The sequence below is a fragment of the Aegilops tauschii genome, chromosome 5 (genome assembly GCF_002575655.3).
Source record: "Aegilops tauschii subsp. strangulata cultivar AL8/78 chromosome 5, Aet v6.0, whole genome shotgun sequence".
NCBI classification, from domain to species: Eukaryota; Viridiplantae; Streptophyta; class Magnoliopsida; order Poales; family Poaceae; genus Aegilops; species Aegilops tauschii.
In genome coordinates this window covers 81,047,447-81,060,084 of record NC_053039.3, presented here as the reverse complement: position 1 = coordinate 81,060,084, position 12,638 = coordinate 81,047,447, and the positions used below count along the sequence as shown (strand labels likewise).

The following is a 12,638-nucleotide window of genomic DNA, read 5'->3' as shown; positions in this document are numbered from 1 at the left end:
AAATTGTGGAGAGTGAGCAAGTAGCAAGGGACGGGGGCGAACCTAGCAAGCACGACCCGGCCCAAGGAGAGTGAATCAAACCCCGCACCCCGCGGGAAGGAGAGCAAACGTGGCGGCGGCGCCGCCGCCGGCGCTGGAGCCCACGAGGACCCACTGAACCATCGGCGGCGGCGCACCCGACGGCGCAGGAAGGCGCTGCGGCGGCTGGGTAACCTGCTTTGCTGGAGATGATCGGCGACAGATGGGAGCCCTGTGGCGAGCGCACATGTTGGAGAGTCAGCTTTGCTATACGAATTCTTTACATTTGTGGTTTAATATCCAGGTTGTTATCCGTGTCCGTCCTTTAAACGACCCAGAGAAAAATCTTCATGGTCACAGTCGGTGCTTGAAACAAGAAAGTGCGCAGAGCATCACATGGATTGGATAGCCAGAAACTCCTTTCACATTTGACCACGTTGCTTGTGAGTCAGTGAATCAGGTCAGCTTCAAAACAATCTGATTGATGCTCTTGCGCTAATTATTGGATCGTGATCAAAGTTCAGCTTCAAAACAATTTGATTCATGCTCTTGTGCTAATCCTTGGATTGTGATCAAATCTTGAATTTGCAGGAAGTGCTTTTCCAAGTTGCTGGTTTACCAATGGTTGAGAACTGTATGGCTGGATACAATAGCTGTGTATTTGCTTATGGGCAGGTATATTGTTATAAGTTATAACCTTAATTTTTCTCACTTATAATGTAAAATTATATTCATGCGGTTAAACATTTTAGTTGTTTGCAGACTGGAAGTGGGAAGACACACACAATGCTTGGCGAAATCAGTGAGTTGGGAGTGAAGCCTGGTCCAGAATGTGGCATGACACCGCGTATTTTTGAGTTCCTGATTGCGAGAATCAGAGCGGTAATTTTTCTTCCTCTGTTGATTGATAACACAAGACTTGTTGCTGACGACATTGTGATGTGTCTTATACTGCTATGGATTACAAATCTGTTATGTGTGAATCCTGAGATTGCAGGAAGAAGAGAGCAGGAGGGATGAGAACCTTAAGTACAACTGCGAGTGTTCTTTCCTGGAGATTTACAATGAACAAATTACAGATCTTCTTGACCCTTCATCCACAAATCTTCAAGTATGCTTTCTTGCTGTTGCTTTAAGTGTATGATCTAGTAGTGCGATGTACTAAGCATGAAACTTGATGTGCAGCTCCGAGAAGATACGAGGGTTGGTGTCTATGTTGAAAATGTGACTAAACGTGAAGTTACGTGCGTCAGTGACATCATAACACTTTTGATGCAGGTAAATACGTTTGTTCTAGGATTTTTTTCTTCTTGCAAGTATCCTATGATGACTGTCTGTGTGCATATGCCTGAAACCTACTGCAGGGTTCTGCGAATAGGAAAGTCTCTATGACGCATATGAATCATGCAAGTAGCCGCTCCCACAGTGTTCTCACATGCACTCTTGAGAGTAGGTGGGAGAAGGGTTCCATATCTAACACACGGTTTGCACGATTGAATATAGTTGATCTCGCCGGGTCTGAAAGGTAGATCAATATTCTCACTTGCCTCACAATTTATCTGGCCGGGTCTGAAATCCCAATCCGTTGATATATGCATTTAAAACAGGCAAACGTCATCTGGTGCTGAAGGTGAGAAGCTGAAGGAAGCTTCTAATATCAACAAATCATTATCAACACTCAGGTTCGTGATTAACACTCAAAATCGCAAAACATATTTTAATATGAAAAAGGATTATTTACGCTTTTATTCAGTCATGGCTACTTTCCTGGATTGTGAATTTCAGCCATGTGATAATGAGTTTAGTTGATCTTACACATGGAAAAAAAGGTTCCTTACAGGGACTCAAGATTGACGTTTCTTCTCCAGGTAAGAACCTCGAGATACCAATACCATGCTATTGTTTTACTTGTTGCTGTTTTCCCTTGATGTCTAGCTAGTGTCATTCTACTCCCTTCATTGCTTACAGGATTCACTTGGTGGAAACTCCAAGACATTGATCATTGCAAACGTCAGCCCTTTGTTGTGGTAAGGAACTTTGTGACTTTGATCCAAACTGAAGAAAGCATGAGATCTTGTTTGGTATGCTCATACAACTTCTTGTGTGTTCATTTAGTTCAAGTAATGGAACACTCAGTACTCTCAAGTTTTCTCAGCGTGCAAGGCTCATTCAGAACAATGTATGTATTTCATTCTTAAGTCAGTTTCTTTTGTTACACATATATCATAGGTTACCATCACTTGAAATTTCTGTTCTCTTCAATTCTGAAGGCGGTTGTCAATGAAGATGCTATAGGGGATGTGCGTGCTTTGCAACATCAGATACATGTCCTGAAGGTTATGTCTGCAGAATTTTAGTCCTACTTTCGTTCTGTATAACACTGCTGTAAACTGAAAGATCATTTTATCAGGAGGAGCTTGCTGTCATCAACCTTGAAGATGTGCCTCGAACACATGGAGCCCTTGAAACTGAAGAGCAGCGCAAAGCTGAGGTTGTTTGTCATCTATGTAAGGACAGAGAATCTGCCATTTGCGAATTGCAGATGCTGCGGTCTCAATTTACCAAGCTTCTGCAAGAAAAGGAAAATGCGGAAGAATGCCATCTCCGGAGTCAAAGAACTATTAAAGATTTAAGTTCTGAGGTCCTTGAATTGAAGTCAGAAATAATTGACAAAGAGAAGGGCTATGAAGCTAGAATGAAAGAATTGGAGATAGATATGCAAGAAAAGGATTGTGATGCCACAGCATCACTTATTTTATGGCATAAAGAGAAAGAGGTAACGTCTTGAAAGGCCATTAGGCTTCTATTGAAGTTCTCATTGCATAATTCGTTTTGTGTCCTCCTGAACAAATTAAACAGTTCGACTTGTAAATTAGCATATATTCACAGTGTTAGGAATAAGCAACTTGTATTCCCATGATGCCATAGGCCGATATATATACATGTACAGGTGTGGAACATATGCAGGAAACCCCTTATACAACGGGATAAATACAAAGGGGTACATGACCTATATTATAACTCTAACACCCCCCCTCAAACTCATGGTGGAGGAACAACACTGAGTTTGGAGAGATAAAAGCCATGTTGTGCTCTAGTCTGGGCCTTTGTCAGGAAATCCGCCAACTGCTCGGAAGGCACATACTGAAGAGCAATAACCTGATCCTGCACAGCAGCGCGCACATAGAAAGCATCAACACCAATATGCTTGGTGAGCTCATGCTTCACAGGATCGCGCGCAATGCTAATAGCACCTGTACTGTCAGATAAGAGCAGAGTCGGTGTAGTGACAGAAACACCAAAATCCTGAAGTAACCACCGTAACCAAGTCACCTCTGCCGTCAAAAGAGCCATGGCTCGCAACTCAGCCTCAGCACTCGAACGGGAAACTGCAATCTGTTTCTTTTCGTCTTCCAGGCAATGAGAGAACCGCCAAGAAAAACACAGTAAGCAGAAAGTGAACGGCGATCAGAAGGATCACTAGCCCACGTAGCATCCGCATAGGCCTGAAGCTGTAAAGAACTAGAGCTAGGAAAGAATAGACGATGAGAGATCGTGCCCCGGAGATATCGGAGAACACGAAGGAGATGACTATAGTGAACCGATGTGGGAGCAGAGACAAACTGACTCAGAATATGAACCGGATAAGAGATGTCCGGACGAGTGACAGCTAGATAGACAAGACTGCCAACAAGATGACGATAACGCGTCGGGTCAGGGAGAGGATCACCATCAGTAGCATGGAGGTGAACATTGAGCTCCATAGGAGTCTCAACAATGCGCTCGTCAGTAAGAGCAGCACGAGCAAGAAGATCCTGGATATACTTTTCCTGGGATATAAAAAAGCCATCAGAGGTAGAAGAGACTTCAATCCCAAGAAAGTAGCGAAGAGGTCCAAGATCAGACATAAGAAACTGCTCACTAAGACGGGCCTTTACAAAGGCAATATACTCAGGGTCATCCCCAGTGATGACCATATCATCAACATAGAGAAGAAGAAGAGTCCGGCCACGAGGAGAAAGATGAATAAACAATGCTGGATCATGAGCACTTGCTGAAAAACCAGCAGTAGTGACCACAGAGGCAAAACGCTCAAACCAGGCGCGAGGGGCTTGCTTAAGGCCATAGAGAGAGCGACGAAGACGACACACCATGCCAGCAGGAACAGAATACCCAGGTGGTGGCTGCATGTACACCTCCTCACGCAGCTCACCATTAAGAAAGGCATTCTTAACATCAAGCTGAGATATAGACCAGTGGCGTGCAGAGGCAACTGCAAGAAGTGTACGAATAGTGGTCATATGGGCCACAGGAGCAAAAGTCTCGTCATAATCACGACCATGCTCCTGCTGAAAACCACGAGCCACTAGACGAGCTTTGTGACGCTCAAGAGAACCATCGGAGCGAGTCTTAACCTTGTAGACCCACTTACAAGTGATGGGACGGACTCCGGGAGGAAGAGAAACAAGATCCCAGGTACCAGTGCGTTCAAGAGCAGCAATCTCCTCTGCCATCGCAAACTGCCATTCAGGATGAACAACAGCCTGACGGTAAGAAGTCGGCTCAAGAACAGCAGCACCAGCAGTGGGAAATCCAAAGCGATCAATAGGCGGACGAGGACGAGAACGCAAGCCATAAGTAGGCTGAGAGGAAGAGGACGACTCATCAAAGGAAGCATCCACATGTCGTGAACGACGAGTGTAATGCTGAGGCAAAGAGGGAACAAGAGAAGGAGGAATCGCCAAGGTAGAATCGGGGGGTGGCGAGGAAGAAGTCACCGGAGATGAAGGTGTAGAATCCAGTGAGATGCGAGGTGAGGAGACCGGGGAAGATGGTGGCGGCGAATCGACGAGGGGTGAAGAAGCAGAGGGAGTGGAACGAATAGGCACAGGCGCGACGGGGGTGATAGGTGAGTCAGGAAAAGTGAGGAAAGAGATATCCTCCACTGAAAACAACGAAGAAGATGGGCGTGGGTAGAAAGGACGAGACTCATCAAAAGTCACGTCTCGAGAGATACGCATCCGACGACCGATAGGATCCCAACAACGATAGCCCTTATGCTCATCACTGTAGCCTAAGAAGACACACTCAACAGACTGAGCGGTCAGTTTGGTGCGTTCGCGAGGGGCAACAAGAACATAGCAAACACAACCAAACAAGCGAAGCATCGAATAATCGGGAGAACGATCAAAAAGACGCTCAAAAGGAACACCACCCCGCAAAGCAGTGGACGGCTGAAGGTTGATGAGATAGGCGGAAGTGGAGATAGCCTCGGCCCAAAAATGAGGCGAAAGAGAGGCGGCGATCATCATAGCACGAGCCGTCTCAAGAAGGTGACGATGCTTGCGCTCAGACACGCCATTCTGAGCATGAGCACCAGGACAAGAGAACTGGGCAAGAGTACCCTGCTCAGCAAGAACACCACGCAACATCTTAGAGATATACTCGCCAGCGGAGTCAGCACGAAAAACACGAATGGGTGAAGAGAACTGAGTATGAACCATGGCAGCAAAACGCTTATAAATAGACAACACCTCACTACGTGAAGTCATGAAATAAAGCCATGTGTAACGAGAAAAATCATCGATGAAAATAATATAGTATTTATGACCACCTTTCGAAGCGAAAGGAGCCGGACCCCATACATCAGAATGGACTAAATCGAAAGGACGCTTAGACACTGACTCACTATGTGAATATGGTAACTGAATCTGCTTGCCAAGACGACAACCCTGACACTCTAAAGAGACATCTCCTGAGACAGACCCCGGAAGACCACGACGAACTAAAGACGATAACCGAGAACCACACAGATGACCAAGTCGATGATGCCACTGCTTGAAGGAACCAGTAACAGAGGCGACAGCAGCGGAGGGATTGGCGATGGTGGTGGCAGCAGAAGGAACATGAAGCCAGTCCAACTCCCAAAGACCCTGAGAATCACGGCGGCGAGGGCCAGCCCCAACCAGAGTGTGCGTGCGACGATCCTGGACAGAACAAGAGTCAACATCAAGGATGACACGACAACCAGAATCAGTAAGTTGACCAGCAGAAAACAGATTCATGGTAAGTCGAGGAACATGAGCAACATCAGGAACATAATAAGGAGTGGAAAGATGGCCTCTACTAGCAACAGAAAGTGGAGTACCATCAGCAGTGAAGACATGAACAGGAGAATCCAGCGATCGAAGAGAGGACAAAGCGGAAGAATGAGAAGACATATGAAAAGAAGCTCCAGAGTCCAGAACCCATGGGGATGTACCTGACTGTGTAGAGGGCGGGTGCTCAGTGCGGGAAGCATCAGTCACAGAACCAGCAGTACCCGTCGAGGAAGAACCTGAAGCCGCGAGCAGACGCTTAAGTCTCAGAATATCCTGCTCAGTCAAAGCAATGGCTGAAGCTGGCGAGGGAGATGACGAAGTCCCTGAGGAGGATGATCGCGCCTTGCGCAGGTGTTTCCGCTTTGTGTAGCACTGGGACTCAATATGACCATCATTGTTGCAGTAGTCACAGTGTGGACGGGGGCGACCTGAGCCTCCAGAAGGAGTGGGCAAGAGCGGCGGAGCACTCGAGCGAGAATGGGGCGGTGCAGCAGGTGGAGTGGAAGAAGCCCGAGTAGCGAGCATAGAGGGAACCTCCAGCAAACCAGCACCACGTAGGCGAGTCTCCTCAGCACGAATCTCTGAAAGCGCCTCCATGAGAGAAATACGGCCACGAGCAAACAACTGAGCACGCCGGGGCTCAAACTCCTTACGGAGCCGAGACAGGAACTCGTAGACGCGATGAAACTCCAAATCGGCCTGGATAGCCTGGCAGCAGGGGCAAGTACGACAACCAGCACTGCGGAGAGAATCAAGCTGGCGCCAGATAGCAGAACTCTGTGCATAAAAGTCATCAACAGTAGAGTCACCCTGCTGAAGAGCATGCTCCTGACGAACCACAGAAAGGTATAAGGCATCACCAGAGGGCTCATAGCGCTGACGAAGACAGGTCCACATCTGGAAGACAGTAGGAAGACCCAGAAACTCAGAAGCAAACTGAGGCAGAACACTAGCAGTGAGAACAGCTGCAGCACGGGCATCATCATCAAGCCACTGGGTGTAAACAGACAAAGCACCATGATACGTCTGAAGAGCCTCCTCATAAGCCAAAACCCTCTCATCATAGGCACGATCAGCAGCCTCATCAGCAATCTTAGCCGCATCCTTGGCGGCCTGATTAGCATCCGTAGGAAGAACCAGTGGAGTCGGCGGAGTAGGGGCCATCGGAGGAACCGGATGTGGCGGACAGCAGACCTCGCCAGAAAGAACACCCCAGAGACGGATGCCACGCATGTGAATGCGCATGAAGCCAGCGAACTCGGTGTAGTTAGTACCATCGAAGATCACCGGACAGCGAGGGACAGCAGCATAGCCCGATGCAGCAGACATTTATTTTATTTTTAGGAGAGACCCGAAATCAGCAGAATCCGAGACCCGAAATCAACAGAGCACCGGACTGGCGAGATCGAGCAGGCGGGAAACCACGAGCAGGCGGGAGACCGGGGCTGGCGGCTGTGACGTGCGGAGGGAGCAGCGCCCGGCGACCTGTGCGGGGCTGGCGGAAGCAGAAGAGCGCCCGGCGCGTGATGAGGAGGCCTTCATGCGGGGACGCTTCGGCCGGGGACCACGAGCAGGCGGGAGACCGGGGCTGGCGGCTGTGACGTGCGGAGGGAGCAGCGCAGCACCCGGCGACCTGTGCGGGGCTGGCGGAAGCGGAAGAGCGCCCGGCGCGTGATGAGGAGGCCTTCGGGCGGGGACGCTTCGGCCGGGGCAGCGGATCGGAGCAGCGGTGGCCGTCACGACGGGATCGAGCACGAGTTGCGGCGTGCGAAAAAGAAACCCTAGAGCTCTAATACCATGTTAGGAATAAGCAACTTGTATTCCCATGATGCCATAGGCCGATATATATACATGTACAGGTGTGGAACATATGCAGGAAACCCCTTATACAACGGGATAAATACAAAGGGGTACATGACCTATATTATAACTCTAACACACAGTAGATTCATTTCTTTTTCCAGTAAGGATTTTACTAGATTTTTTATACAAGTAGGTAAAATGGTTTTAATGTGTAAAGTAATAGGTAGTAGGAGAGTGCTTTATGGTGCTCTATGGATTTTTGCAGAAATCTGTCCTTCTTTAGGTTATGTGACATACTGACATTGCCTCATACAAAAGTTTATTATCGCCAGGTTTATTCTTCAAGAAATTTTGTTTTATATTTTAGACATGAAACAAAATTATCAAAGAACTCAAAAGAACCTATGGCGTAATTTAGCATCATCTGCTGAATATCCCTGAGTCCTAACCATCTTCTGGCGAATGATAAATAGTGAACTCTGTGAAATTTGATGTGGTTGGATCAATTCACCACTGTGTTGGCCCTGCAAGACATGATGGAATTCGATGTGGTTGGATCAATGCATTTGTTAATTTATTTTGGCATACAAGCAACAAAGAGCATGTGTTCGAGGATAAATTGTTATATTTAATAATTCAGTTTGTTGAGTTGGTCGATCATTATTTCTTGTTTTCAAATGTGATAATTCTTTCAGGCACTTGAATTTGAGCTCGCAGAGGCAAAATGTCTTGCACAACAGAAATCAACTGAGGCATCAATTCTTTTTGCCAAGTTTCAAGAGGCACAGACAACTATAGTTGATGCAGACTCTACAGTCAAGGCACTTGAATTTGAGCTCGCAGAGGCAAAATGTCTTGCCCTACAGAAATCAATTGAGGCATCAATTCTTTTAGCCAAGTTTCAAGAAGCACAGGCAACTATAGCTGATGCAGACTCTACAGTCAAGGCACTGGTGGAATTGAATGAAAATGCAAAACATCAAGCAGAGAAGTACAAGCAAAAGGAATCTTCATTTACTATTGAAAAGGATGACTTGCTAAGTGAGGTCAGTAGTTTGAAGATGCTGCTGGATGTGAAGGAACTAACTTACCTGGATATGGAAAATAAATTTGGATCAAGCCTGCTTGAAGCAAATGAGGTAGCTCTTGAACTGGAAGATGGCATCAGACACCTGAAGAATTCGCTAACGGAGAACCTTGAGTTTGTTTCGTCTAATATTGAATGGATGAAGTCAAAACTTCAGCAGTTTGCAGAGTTGGCAAGAGCTTGGTTGGAGGAGAATTGGTTAGAGATAATTGGAAAAGATTATGCTGTTTCTGTGTTACACCTGTGCCATATGGGGATTTTGTCAGCGAGAATTACTGGGCTGCATGCAGAAAATGGTCTCCTTCAGCGTGGGATCCGCGAATCTGATTCTTCGATATCTATGCTGCGAGAGCACAATGACAAAGCAAAGAATGAACTGGAAATGTGTAGTGTTCTCAAAAGCAAGGTACTACTTGACATCAACAGCAGGTTTTGTCGTATTGCAAAGAAGGAACAAGAAGCAACTGAACTGAGCTCAAGATTGGATTCTTTCGGGAAAAAAGTTATGCATTTGCAAGCACAAGAAAAAGCAATGTTGGTACGGTCAGGTTCCATGTATAATGAGCTATCCGTTTTGACTGAAGAGATTGATGCTACCAATAGGGGTTCTTTGGCAGCTCAATCCAAAGAAAAAGAAGAGCTGCATAACCAGTTGGACAAAGCTTTGTTTCTCAATAGAATGTTAAAGGACACAATGCTTGAGGTTGTGAGTCTGCCTGAAGTGAACAGTGGTATACCTGCAAATGATATTAAGGGGTGCAATGAATTTGAGTTGTGCAGTTGGCTTGTAAACTACCACCACAAGTCGGTTATGATCAATACAATTAAAAATGATATTGAATCTTTTGTTTTTGCTTCAGAATTGGAGCAACACAAGGTACAACTGCAAAAACAGAACCTTATGTTTACTGAAGTACTTGAACGGATGAAGACAGAAGTAACTTTGTGGAGAGTTGACCAGGATTTGGGCAGTATTGCAATTTATGATTTACATGAGGAGAACAGTAATATAGTGATTCATTTGAAGAACCTGAAGCGGGACAAGGATGAAGTTATGGAAAGCCTACTTGCAATGAGCAAGGAAAACCCAAAACTTAGTTATGTAATTGACTCCTTAGAGTCCAACATCAGATCCTTGCAAACAGATCGAGATGGAAAAGCCAAAGCTCTTATGGAGTTGCAATGCTCCCATGCAGCCTTATGTAAAGAGCTTGAGTTGAAAGCCAAGGTCATTGAACTCGGAATTTCAATTGAAAATGCTTTGAAGTCAGAGAATGATTCACTGAGACATGAAATGCTACATATTCTGCGCAAGGACAAGAGGATGGTTGATTTCGTTTTTAATATTGATATGGAGAAGTTATCTGTCTCCATTCAAGCATGTTTGGAACAAATTACTGCTCAAGTACAAATGTACATCGATGAACAATTGACCATGATGATGAAGTTGTCCAATGACTTAAACTTGGTTCAATTGTCTGTTGAGGAATTGAGCACCCATAATTCCTCTTTACAGTCTGAACTAGCTAGGAAAGATAAATTGGCAAAGGGCATGTCATTTGATCTTAGCCTACTACAGGAGTCAGCATCTGTTGCAAAAGGTCAAGCAGATCAACTTATTGAGTTGGCCGAAGCAATTAAATCATTAGAACATGAGGCTGCTTCTAAATCACATGATCTTGATAATCTTGTTTCTGGAAGCCAACTACTAGAAGCTCAAATCATGAAGAGTAATGAAAAGATTTCGGTGCTAGAGGAGCAACTAGCAAGTACAGTTGGTGAACTAAATGCAGTTTCTATGGAGAACACTGATTGGGGTCTCAGCTCAACCATATTGAACGGATTAGTTACTCTAGGAAAGAGGAGTTGGCCCATAGAAGTAATTCCACTGAAAGAATGGAAGAAGGGTTGATTGAGCTGAGAAATTTACTTGATGAAAGGAACAACTTATTTCAAAATTTGCAAAATGACTTCTCCAAGCTTTCCGACGAGAAACAATACTGTGACTCTCGGGTGCTTATGCTGAAAGAGAAGCTGGAGATGGCTCAGGCAGTGGCCGAAAAAAGTGAAGCAATTGCTATGGATGCTCGACAGGTGCGTATCTCTTAATGCCGCTTGCGTTAATTTTCTTGTATAACCCTTCTGTTGTACTTCTACAGATAGCGGATGAAAGGAAGACATATGCTGAAAAGAAGGATGAAGAAGTAAAATTATTGGAGATGTCAGTTGATGATCTTGGAAGTGATGTATGTGCTCTGGAGAACCTGGTGAGTTGTCTACTTCTACTTCAGTGTTGATTCATTGTTACTTACTGCTGTAACTTTTCTTAACAATAACAGTGGTTATTTCCCTTAAGGTGCGCGACATCAAGAAGGAAGCAGAACGCCAAAGAATGCAGAGAGAAGAATTAGAGGTGGAGCTGCAGAAAGTCAGGCAACAAATGTCAGCTGTACCATCCTCTGGGGAAGCAGGGAGTTCTGTGGAAGATAAAAGGATTGATTTAACTGACTCATTCAGGTATGCATGAATTCAAATTTTTGTTATCAATTCCAATGTTGTAAGGTTAACATTTGCCTTAACTTTCTCCTGCAGACACTCAAGAGATGTACATAATGAGAATGAACTTGATGAGCAGCAGGGGAATAATCACCAAAGCATTGGGCTTCCTGATAAAAGGGTTACAAAAATCTCAAGGTCAAAAACTGAGCTTGACATGCACTGTACACAGCAACCCATGTCTAATGAAGATCCCAGAGTGCAACATTTTATGGAAAAACTGAAAAGAAAGCAAGCTGCAATTCGGAAGGCGCGCAACTACAAAAATCCCTCACTAGACTTTAGCTGGGTCAAAATCAGGACCATTTTTTTGTCTAGCAGGATGTTGTTGAATGGCAGCAGAGTCTTGAAAGTAGATGGAGAGTATAGCTTTGTCGTTGTACTTATGATTGTGCTAAGTTGATTGATGGTGAAAACCTAACTTGAAAACTGAGTTAAATAATGCAACGTTGGGTTACGGAAAATGAAAGAATTTTACTTATTGCAAATGCATTTTTATTTAATATCTCCAGTGCAGAGACAAAATTACCATGCTTTATGCGCTTCATTATGCCTGTTGAAGAAACAAATCTCTGAAAGATTCTAACCTGATTATGCCTGACTGCCTGGCTGGTTCAGTCCTGATAAGTGACTGCTCATGCCCTATTCTGTTCACTGAGTTTGACAGCAATGCAGGAGAATCTTCCCTATCTGTGGTATTCACTCCAGGTCAAGTCCTACTTCTTTTGAGTACTGTGAGTTTATTTCCCATAAATGTACATAGAGTGTTAAATGTGAGTTGGGCACCTTGTCATAAAGGGACAAAACTTGAACTTGACATAAATATGTGGATAGGGTATCTGAACATTCGATACTCTGATTCCGAGCTCTGTTGCTGTCTTTGCTAGTTGTCAGTTGCACCACAAGATACTCTGACAATCTCCTACGACACTCTAGTTATTAGACTGTACTGAAAGCAGAGAATGATTATAACATATGTCAGTAGATTCCTTGTGCTCAGAAACCAAAAGTTTTCGGTCTTATTATGTCATGCTTTCATCTGCAGCATTTGAGTGACTTTTTGAATGAGGTAC

The 12,638-nt window shown here is 45.0% G+C and overlaps 1 pseudogene; it reads left to right on the top strand.

The window, feature by feature from the left end:
- Positions 1-265: 265 nt before the first annotated feature.
- Positions 266-12,011, top strand: LOC109736719 (kinesin-like protein KIN-12F; annotated as a pseudogene).
- Positions 12,012-12,638: the final 627 nt, after the last annotated feature.